Source organism: Panthera leo, chromosome E1 (genome assembly GCF_018350215.1).
Source record: "Panthera leo isolate Ple1 chromosome E1, P.leo_Ple1_pat1.1, whole genome shotgun sequence".
Classification (NCBI taxonomy): Eukaryota; Metazoa; Chordata; class Mammalia; order Carnivora; family Felidae; genus Panthera; species Panthera leo.
The window spans coordinates 35,466,077-35,477,318 of record NC_056692.1 but is presented as its reverse complement, the minus strand read 5'-3'; the positions used below and the strand labels follow the sequence as shown (position 1 = coordinate 35,477,318).

The window sequence follows — 11,242 nt, the reverse complement described above, 5'->3', positions numbered from 1 at the left end:
GGGGACAGGTTTCCCTCTCTTCGCTAAGCTCCTTTGTTAATAGCATTATCTCCTCCCAGTCGCTGACGCCCAAGTTGAGAGGCTTTCTGAAAGGAGCTCATTTGCCCTGGAACGTTTACCCAGTGCAGGAAAAGGAAGGCTGGCACAGTTGAGTGGCCGACTCTTGATTTTGGCTCACGTCATAGTCTTGCGGTTTCCAGAACAAGCCCCTGGTCGGGCTCCACGCTCACAGCACGGAGCCTACTTGGGATTCTCTCCCTCTCAGTCCCTCCCCCTCTTGCTTACTCTCTTTTAAAATATATAAATTCTTAAAAAAGAAACAAAGACCCTTCTTAAACTCTTAGAATGATGTATACCCAAATCTCCCTATTCTAGATATTTGTATCAAAGGGAAATTCTGCTCACTCGCATTTCTTTTCTTTTTTTTTTCTTTTTTTAATGTTTTTATTTATTTTTGAGACAGACTGAGCATGAGCAGGGGAGGGGCAGAGAGAGAGGGAGACATAGAATCTGAAGCAGGCTCCAGGCTCAGAGCTGTCATCACGGAGCCCGACGTGGGGGCTCGAACCCACTGACTGAGATCACGACCTGAGCTGAAGTCGGACGCTTCACCGACTGAGCCACCCAGGCGCCCCTGCTCGCTCACATTTCTAAAACATTGGAATGCGTCATGTGAGCCATGAGCCTGGAATGTTGAGGTCAGGGCACTAGAAGTTTTCTCGCGCACAGTCCGGATCCCAAGACTCAGCTGATTGCCACCCAACGTGCCTTACGGAAAAGTAAAAGATTTCTCTGGTTTAAATCCCCTACAGGTATGGGAACAGAGTGTTCACTTCCTGGGCGATTTTGTGTAAGACTGACCCCTCTGACTCTTTTTACCTGCACAAAAGCAACTCGGCTGCTTACGCTCTTTTCTAGCAGAACAAGTCTGGAATTACTCCTGGATCCAGCTCCTGAAACCCTCTAAGTGGAAGCGCCTACTCTATTTCCGGAGGAGAAGGGAGCCCTGGCGTGTGCTGGCTACTTCCTGTATATGCTTGGCACTGCCATGAGCCTTCCCACTGCCTCTCTGGCCCTCACGTCGGCCCCACGCAGGAGTAATTCACACTGGTTCTGCAGGACGCCTGGAGCCTAAGGTGACAAACAATGAAGGCAGAACATTCATTTTGTAGTCTGTCCAGCGTGAGAACCTAACACCCTACCCTCTATCTTTCTCCTCCACGTTTTTGGTTCCATGATAATCAGTCATCCCCCCCACCCCTCCACTTTAAAAAAAAAAATTTAATGTTTATTTTGGAGAGAGCGTGAACAGGATGAGGAGCAGAGAGATAGGGAGACACAGAATCTGAAGCAGGCTCCAGGCTCCGAGCTGTCCGCACGGAGCCCGACGCGGGGCTCGAACTCACCAACCGCAAGATCATGCCCTGAGCCAAAATCAGACGCTCCACCGACTGAGCCATCCATCCATGCACCCCAGTCATCCTCCCCCTTTTGGATTTCCTTGCTTCAGCCACAGGCACCCATACTTCCAGTGGTTTCCGTTGCAAGAAAAATAAACGTGGAAACTTTCAGATGAAGGAAAGGACTTCAGTTGACCCTATAAGCAGCAGCTGGGGGCCAGAGACCTGAACCAGGAAGCAGAAGCTTTGCCCTGTTCTGGTGCTGCTGATTTTAGGATTGAGCTATTCAGTAAGCATCCTCCCTTCCTGAGGTTTCCTTCCCTCCTCATACCTCGCTCTTCTTCATGGGAAAATTGGAGGCTCAGAGTTCTTGCTGCTGGATTATAGAAACCAAGTCCTGATTCCCTCTGATTCCAGACCCGTTAACGATGCCGTCATGAGCCCCGTGATCCCTCTGCCTGTTATTCCCATTTCTCCCAAGGAAGTAGAGGGAGTCAAGTGATTTTTTTTTTTTTTTTTTTTTTAAACAATATGGTTTACCCTGTATAGGCCAAGATGACGCTTGTGATTGTTAGCTTTGTTTTTGTCCCTGTAGTTCTGGGCAGATGGCCTGCCTAGGGTTGGGAATGGTCTTGCATGGAGTTGATGCGAAAAGTAGTTGGTTCGAATGGAGGTTGGGGCTACGTATGAAAGGCCAGTAGGAAAACAGACCACAGCTTACGGTACACATTTCTGGAATATGGAATGGGATGGAAAGCGTCGACTTACGGTGTATTAGTAACTTCACCTTCCTGCCTTTTCATCCAAAGAGCCACTGATAGGCCAAATGGCATCCAGGAAGTGCAGGTTGTGTGACCGGTGCCGGGGTCACGCGTCGTAGCTCTCTGCAGAGACTATCATTTTTTTTCTTCTGACCTTTTGAGAAAAACTAGCCTTGGATCTTCTGGAATGCACGCGATGCTGATACGCACCCATTTGTCTACAGTTCAGGAGACCCCGCCTTCGAAGTCCATTCCTGCATTGAGGTTCAGAAATAAGAAACTTGGTTTGTGAAAGCTTCTGTGAGCAAGTGTGAACCCCGCCTTCACACCCCCCCCCACCAGAGCCCTCAACTGGTTTGTGTGTGCAGGCTCAAATGACCGGTCCCACGGAGTAAGGTAAAGTGACCGCTGAGGGAGCGGGCCTGGCTCGCTGTGGCTCTCCACTTCCTCCCGTGGCCTCCCAAGTGTGCATATACACAAAACGCGGCACGGGGTTCTGCGTGTTAGGATAAAGTGAAAACTTGGTTAACTATGTGGGGTGTGCTAGGAGTTGTAGACACGATCTTTTTTTTTTTTTTTTTTTTTTAACGTTTATTTATTTTTGAGACAGAGACAGAGCATGAACGGGGGAGGGTCAGAGAGAGGGAGACACAGAATCTGAAACAGGCTCCAGGCTCTGAGCGGTCAGCACAGAGCCCGACGCGGGGCTCGAACTAACAGACTGCGACATCATGACCTGAGCTGAAGTCGGCCGCTTAACCGACTGAGCCACCCAGGCGCCCCGTAGACACGATCTTTGGTCTTCCGCTGGGTCATCAATTCTAAGCACTAGACGCGCCGGATTTGCCCCGGCACTTTCTGCTCCAAACTTGTATGACTGCCTCTCCCAGACTGTCTCCTGCCGAGGGGGGCAGTGTAATTGCCCACTTCCTTTGTGGTGTCTTCCAACCAAATGCCAGTGTCACCGAGGAGGAAACAAAGGACCGCCCGGTGGTGACAAATGCCCCTGGTGCTGAAATACCAGTTTGTCTCCTCGGCCTTGTGCAAGACCTTAGAGATGCCGGTCATGTGGCCGCCATTTGCGAGTTTGGGGGCTTGTTTATTTGTGCCAAGAGTGGAGAAAAATAACCTGTGCTGTTGCACAACACGGGCTCCGTTGCTCGCCCCAGATGGTCTCTGTGAGATATAAACACCTTTGTCCTTGACCCGTCATGTTCATTCCAAGCAGCCTTCCCTTCTTCACTGGGGGTTCGTTTCTGGGAACAGCTCACCTTCTATTTATTCCAGAGTTATTAGAAACCTATACTCTTGTCTCTCTCTCTCTCTCTCTCTCTCTCTCTCTCTCTCTCTCTCCCCACACACACACACACACACACACACACACACACACAGGTGTGGTAGATCATCTCCAGAGCTGGCCACCAGCAGTCTCTGCCATTTCTGGCTATGTGTTCTGTTCCTCCCAGCAAGAGCCATCCTTTTCCTTCTGGAGAGTGGGCTGGACTCTTCACTTGTTTTGACCCCTTGAATGAGGCAGAAGTGATAGGCTGGCGGCTTCCGCTTTTGCTGTGGGAAACCAGCTGAGATGTTTCCACACCCGAAGCTTGAGCGAAAGTGAAGAGTGAGGGCCGTGCGAAGAGAGACCGGGCGTGGGAGGAGGTGCAGAAGTGGAATACAGAGATCCCAGGCCTCCCTCCTGAATGCGGCCTCGGCAGTGACCCCTGCTGGCATCGCTTGAAACTAAAACGCAAGGGTGAAATACCGTTCGAAGCCCTTCCTTGCAGATGATTTTGACACACAGCGTTGGGCAAGGGCAGAAGAGAACTTTCGAAATGCAAGGACAGGAATTGAGTTTGGCCTGTAGGTTGCCTCAGGTGGTTGCCTGTGACTGGAAACCAGATGTGCCTGGCAAAGGGCCACCCCCTGTGTAACTCCAGGGGCACTATTCCTAGGCCATACTACGGCAGCCTGGGAGCCACTTGTGTGGCTCATTCAGCTTGTTTCAGCTGTCAAGTTGCTTCTGAGGTCCCTGCCTGGCCTTGGAATCTGCACTACCTCCTTATGGAAGCGGTTCAGGAAGAGTGGAGAATATCCTGCTGTCCAGACGTGGCTCGTCGCCTCCCTGCTCATCCACGGGGCTTTCCAATGCTTGTTGGATTAAGGTCACATTCATGCTGGTGTTCAAGTCTTTCCATAAGCCGGCTCAGCTCACATGGCCTTGGTGGTTCCCCTACAAACAGCCTCAGAGTGCAGCTGGCTTAGTCTCTACCCCCTCTTCTCTTTTTTCTGGATAGTCCTCCCCTAAGTGTGTTCCACTGAACCCTATAGTATGGGCAAAAAGGATACTGTAGCCACACAAGCTAGGAAATCAACTCAGTTAAAAAGTAGCGGTATGTTTCTTGACTTCAGAGCTTCCCAAAACCTCCCTCTTGGGCTTTTCCTAGAGGAAAACACAGTAACATTTCCTAAAACGATCCAATCTGGAAGGAGACTCCTGCAAGACTGGTATGCTGGGGGGGGGGGGGGGGGGAGTGGGTAGACATTTGGAAGTTTCTTCCCCACCAATTGAAATGGCCCAGCTAAAAAGGAGTTCCTTGTGAAGCCTTAATTCTGCCTGGGACTTGTCTGTACGGTTATAGGCGTAGACCAAGCGAGTGGAGGGGTTTGGGTGTTTGGAGCAAAGGCACCTTGGCTCAAATCCTGGGTCTGCCATTTCCCGTGTAACTTCAAGCGTGTGGCTTATTGTCACCTGCAGAGTGAGGATAGTAACTATGAAGGGAAATTGTCTTGCAGAATGCCTGGCTTATACACAGATGTTCATTTGTCAAAAAAAAAAAAAAAAAAAAAAAAAAGGCCTTGCAGTCTCCTGGAGGAGGCAGATATGAATACATATGATTTCTAATTGTGATCAGTGCTGCGAAGGGAAAAGGACCCGGGGTTGGGGCAGCAGTGGAGGCCGCTGGTTGAGCTTGGTTATCAAGGAATCGCTGAGAAGACCCTTTATCTTGAACAATGAGTTGGCCAGGGGTGGGGGAGTGGAGGGATGGGGGCAGCTCTCCCAAGGCAGAGAGAGCCTGGGTATGGAGCCGGGTGTAGGTGAGCCCTGGTGTGTGTGAGGGCCTGAGAGCCCAGCTGTGGGGAAGGAACAGAGCACAGACTTGGAGGCCTTGACTGTCGGGTTTATCCCTGGAAGCTGGACTGCGGCCAGCAGGGGCTGGCGGGATCCGATTTCCCATTTTAAAAGGTCATGCTCTGGGTGGCGCATAGATGGGGGTGGGTCTGGCAGTCAGGTGGGAAAGCAAGGAAGTAGGGGGGGTGTCGCCCTCCCGGCAAGGGAAGACCTCGGTTTGCACAAAGGGTGGTCGTGGAGGGGGCAGGAATTTGAGATGGATTTTGGAGAAGCCAAGAACTGGGGGACGTATTCGATGTGAGGCACGAGGAGTAGAGAGAGGGTGGCTCCCAGGTTTCTACTGGGCACGCAGAGGTGCCATTTGTGGAGATGCCCACCATGGTGGGTGGGGGGGGCGGGAGGGGGGAGGAGTGCCTTTGGGGCGGTCGGTGAAGAGTTCAGCGTTAGCACCTGCTGAGGTTGAGAACCACACGGTATGTGTGTGATAAGCTGTGGCTGCGATTATTTATCTCAGGTACCTGTATTAAGTTTGGCTCCCTCATGGCTCTCTAGAGACAGAGACTCCCCGAGGACAGGAAGTGTGAGCCCTTCTGTCAAAACACTCTCCAAGGACCTCTTAGGCGCCAAGCCCTACTTTGGCTCTGGGATAAAGACGCATGGGATGTGGTCCGCGTGCTTGAGAATCCCTGCTGACGGGACGTGTGAGCTAGAAGATCCTATATTGAGTGATGTCATGGAAGTATGCGCAAGGTGCTTTGGAAACTCAGAGGTGGGAGTGAATGAGTAGTTCCCAGCTCGGGAAAGCTTTTCAGAGACATTGACCTCTGAGTAAGAATTCCCCAGCATGGTAGGTGCGGGAACCAGAAGGTGAGGGAACGTGGTGGGGGGTGAGATCAGGATCAATGGAGAGCAGGGAGTGGCCTTTGCACATCTCAATCCCCCCTGTAAGGCTCGTTAGATCTTCAAGGACAAATCTGTGTCCCCCTTCTTCCGTCTGAGTTCCTGGCCCAGTGCCGGCACGGAGAGGCAGCTCACTAAATATTTGGTGACTCCAGCTTCTCTTAAATGTCCCAAATTTCAGTCCTCTTTGCCACTCCTTCAAGTTGGGCTATGACAGTGACCCGCCTCTTGGGACCACGGCACTGGGTGGGGGGACGGGGGATAGGAGTTCAGGAGTGGATGGAGTAAGGGATGCATTAACTGGGGAATTCTGCAGGGGTGTCTGGAGAGGGCTTGCACTGCCCCCACTCCCATCTGGCTCACTGGCCGTGCGTGAGGTGGGAGAAGGAAGAACGGGGAGACCTGAGGTTGATTCAGGGCTCATGATGAACAGGATGGAGGCTATTTTATTACAGGTCGAATAGAGGGATCTATCTTAACTGGTTGTGCTGACCCCATCTGGCTGCCCCTTACTGGTCTCTGCTTTCACTGAAACCTTCCCCGGCACCCAGATGAAGGGCCTGCCCTCTCCTCCAGTGCCCTCTTCCCCTCCCTTTAAAAACAGCCTGGGGGCGCCTGGGTGGCTCAGTCGGTTAAGCATCTGACTTCTGCTCAGGTCATGATCTCACGCGTCGTGAGTTCAAGCAAGCCCCACGTCGGGCTCTGTGCTGACAGCTCAGAGCCTGGAGCCTGTTTCGGATTCTGTGTCTCCCTCTCTCTCTCTCTGACCCCCCCCCCCCCCCACCGTTCATGCCCTGTCTCTCTCTGTCTCAAAAATAAATATTAAAAAAAATTTTTTAAGTAAAAAATAAAAACAGCCTGGCCACCCCACTCCCAAAAGATCAGATGTACCCCTCCCAAAAAACCTCTAGCCCGTTTCCTCCTTTGTGGAGAGAGGGACACAGAAGCTAAATGTTAAGTACCCTAGGGAATTAATGAATTGTCTTCTGCTGAGCCCACACAACTCCTTACTCGTTCCTTTACGTAGCCCCTCCACGCTTACTCCCTAGCTTTGCCCTCCGTGGTTTCATTCTGGTTGGCGGGCCCGTTTCTAAGCATCCCAGAGTCGTCTGTGCCCTGCCTGCCTATTAACCCCTGGGGCTGCGACAGTGGTCTCCCCATCAGACTGGGGGCTCCCTAAGGGTAGGAAGTGTTTCGTTGCTCCGGAGCTCTCCCCAGTGCTCAGCATGAACTTGAAGAGCCCCTTTTTATACATGAGAATTGATGAAGGAGGACCTGGGATCCAATTCCTCTCCAGGTCAGTGGACCCATGGATTCGGGTCGTTGAGATGATGACCTGTGAGTAGGGAAAAGGGTGTCTGCTTTCAGGCTGGGGCTGTCCTGCTTACCTGTGTCCCAAAGGTGGGGACCAGGGCTGTTTAGAATTTCCCTTTGCGGTTCTGGAAAAGACCTCGCCTGCTGCCCTGCCGGGCCTCTGGGCATTCCTGCTGTCTACCCTGTGCCAGAGAAGAAACTGCTCACTGTTTGTCCGTTTATTGAGCCCCTACTGTGTTCCAGGCACAGGAGACGTGGAAGCAGGTAGCACTCGGCCCTTGCTTAGTCGCCAGATGGGGGCTGAGTGCCGAGGGAGGGCAGGGTCAGCCCCAGCTCGCGACTGAGACAACAGTGCCTTTATGCGTCACCATTGCCTAACACTGAAGAGTCCTGGAAGGAACCGCAGTGAGTTCAGTGAGCCGGCTGGGACATGGCTGCGTCGGGGCGCGGGAGACGCACGGAGAAGCGCGTTGGCCTGGCCGCTGTAGCTGGAACGTCCAGGTAAGGAGACGGGGTTTCGGCCCCCGGGAAGTGTGCGGTGGGCGCTCTCACTCTGACCCGTGGTCCTTGTCCTCTCTGCCTGGGAAGGGTTCTGTGCATGACGGCGGCGGTTAGAAGAACCTCGTCTGTCCCACCCCACCCCCGACCCCTGGAGGGCTTCCCCAGTCACTCCCCTCTGGGCCCTCCACTTCCCTACCCCCAGGCTGTACATATGTTGGACAAATGACAAGTTCATCTGTCGGGTATCGTATCTTCCCGGATTCAATCGTAAGGGCCTCCAGAACACGGATGGGCCAGCCCTCACCTCAGCTATTCTGTCTAAAAGAAGGGCAGTGCTAATCCAGTATTTGAAAGGCCAGAGGCCCTCCTGGAGATGTATAAGGTGCAGCGGACTAGGCAGCAGGAGACCCAGCGTTCGTCCCTGCTGTCCTCAGCTCACTGTGTGACTTTGGGCAAGTTGCTTCCCATCCCTGCAAAATGACGATCCCTGCCCCACACTCTGCATGGAGGGACACTGATCCCGTGTTGGTACTGAGGTGACTTCCATGGCCCTTCAGATGGAATCGCTCAGACATTTAGAAAAGAGTCTTGGGTTGGGGGTGGGGGTGGGGGAAACAGAGGACTTGCCATCTGGATGGAGAGGGTCCAGCTTCAGGACTACAGCTGTCTCGGGCCTGGACCACCAAAGGGACCGCCTCCCTGCACCTCAGCTGCGTTCTTCTATGGGACATCTGCCTAATGGCTGGTGGGGACCCTGCTCTGTTTGTCCAGCTGCTGGGCAGCTCCCACCGTGGAGACGCAGTGAGGCGTCTGGTCGCTTTCTCCCGATGCCCTTGCAATCCGCTGGAGGCTCTCACCTACCTTCTCTAGAGGGTCCTGCCCTGCCCAGGAGGCCCCACGCTCTTTGTGCCTGCTGGTGGGTGCCCTGGGGGTGGAGCTAGAAGAGACAGAAAAGAAGGAGAGCAGCACAGTAAGGCCGTCCTGGGACCCAAGAAGGGCAGGGCAGGGCAGGGCCAGCCCTGGGGCCTTGTAAATGCAGTCGTTCCTCAAGCATCCTGGGAGTTGAGGAAGAACCGTGGATTGGTTCATTTCGCTCACTGATTTCATTCATTGATTTCCGCCTCTTTCTCCTTCACCGTCCCTCCCTTTGCCGTTCTTTCCACAGACACCTAGGGGGCCCCTCTCACTGATGGAAACTCGCGTTGTGGGTACAGAGGAGACAGCAGACCTGCTCCTGCCCGAGGTGGGAGGGGCGCCACTCTGGGGACACCAGTCACGTGACCCAGCAAGGCAGGGCAGGGCAATGTGCCAAGGACAGCACGGCGCCCAGGGTAGGGCAGGCAGTGGGGGAAGGAGAGGTGGGGCTTGGAGTCAAGCCCGTGAGAGCAGCCCGGAGGATGTGGTGAGTCGTCAGAGCATTGGACTTGATCCTGAGTCCCAAGGGCGTGGTGGGTCAAGGTTGGTCGGTTTTCTTTTGATTTTTTTTCCCCCCTCTTTTCACCAGGGATTTGGGGCAGGGTACCGGCCGCTCAGATTTGCGCTTTTCAGATCCTTCTAGGCTCAGTGTGGGCAATGGATTGGTTAGTTTTTCCAATTCCAGGCTTTAGACCCAAAGTGATTTTGAAACCTTTGGGCAGAACTGGCTGTATCCTGTCTCTTCCTTATCCCTGCAACTACTCCCCACCCCCCGCCGCCCCCGACCCCACACGCACAGACCACCTCTCTAAGGAAACAGCCAGGAAGCCTAGTGTGTGGCCAAACCAGGCTGGCCCCACCCTCTCCGATGCCAGCCTGGCATGCCCCTGGCCAGAACATGTCCCCCACCTCCGGCTTGTTAGTGGCTGGGACAACTCCGCCCTCCCCAGGGAGCAGGCTGAGAGGAAAACCTAGACAACACTTACCTGTTCTTCTCTCTGGCTGGATAGGAGGTATTCCTGGGGGAAGAGGAAGAAGGAGTGAGAGCCACACTGCTTCCCTGGGGGCTTGGCGAGGCAGGAAGGGTTGGTGGCTCTTTGGGGCTCAGTGCCTTTTTTTTTTTTTTTAATGTGCATATTTTTTTTTTTTTATTACAAAAGCAGCCTTTGAATACATGCCCACTATAAAAAGAGTCAAGTAATGAGAGGTTTGTGGAGTCAAAATTAAAGTCCCTTTCACCCTCTTCCCCTCACCTCCACTTCCCAGCCTCCATGTAACCACTGTTGACAGTTTGATGTCTATCCTTCTAGAAATTTCCGTATCTGTTTGCATATATATGTAAGTATGTAGTTGTTAAACAAAACAAAACAAAACAAAACGGGCGCCTGGGTGGCTCAGTCGGTTGAGCATCTGACTTTTGATGCCCTCACCCTTAGGGGTGGCTGCACCCCCAAATGCCAGAGGCAGCCCCTGTTTTCACACCTGTAGCCTGGCCTAATGATCTCTCCACAAAGTGTCGCTATTTGACGATCATTTATACGGACACCCTATGGCACGGGTGACCCCTACTGGCCTGGTGCCTGGGCTTGGTTTCACAGAACCCGCTCAGAACCACCCCTGTCTGGACAGCGCCCATCTTTGTCACTCACCTTCCACCCGCTTCCCCATCAGCCCAAAGAACTGGCTCGTTTTGCCCCTTTTCACCTCCTGAAGCGTGAGCTGAATGTGGGGGACGACACCGTCCTGGGGAAGCAAAGAGTTCATCGTTAGAGGCTGGAGACGAGACCGGGAGGGCAGCCTGAACAACGGCAACGTCATGACCCTTGCTCCGTGCAGGCATGCGGCTCTGGCGCATTCTTTACCCAATACTGTGCCTACTAGAGGCAATAGATAGCTAACATTCTGCCTGTTACGTTCCTCACACGGTTCCCGGCGCTTCTGCATATGAACTCATTTCATCCCCGCTGAAGCCACACCAACTAAGAACCGGTATGGTTACCAGGTTACAGACAAAGACACCGAGGCACAGAGAGATTGGTTTGTCCAGAGATGGAGCCAGAACTTGAATCTGGGTCACCTGGCTCAAAGGCCAAAATCTCGTTTACTCTTCACAAACACCATATGAAGTAGTGACTGTGGTTTATCCCCACTCTGCAGGTGGGGAAACTAAGACTTATGGGGGGGGGTGTAAATGACTTGTCCAAGGTCACACAGGAAGTGGTGGAGGCAGGATTTGAACCCAAGGAGTCTGCCTCCAGGGCCTGGGTTCTGCTCTATCTTAGAAATGTCTCCAAGCATAGACAAGGGGCGGGGGGCAGCTG

General features: G+C 53.1%; 1 long non-coding RNA gene across 1 annotated transcript; it reads right to left on the bottom strand.

Annotated features, from left to right (window-relative positions):
- Positions 1 to 7,987: 7,987 nt before the first annotated feature.
- On the bottom strand, positions 7,988 to 10,086 carry LOC122207166. Its single transcript, XR_006196702.1, has 3 exons — positions 9,908 to 10,086; positions 8,868 to 8,943; positions 7,988 to 8,097 (listed from the first exon to the last, which is right to left on the bottom strand). It is a non-coding gene; the product is annotated as an uncharacterized LOC122207166 (long non-coding RNA).
- Positions 10,087 to 11,242: the final 1,156 nt, after the last annotated feature.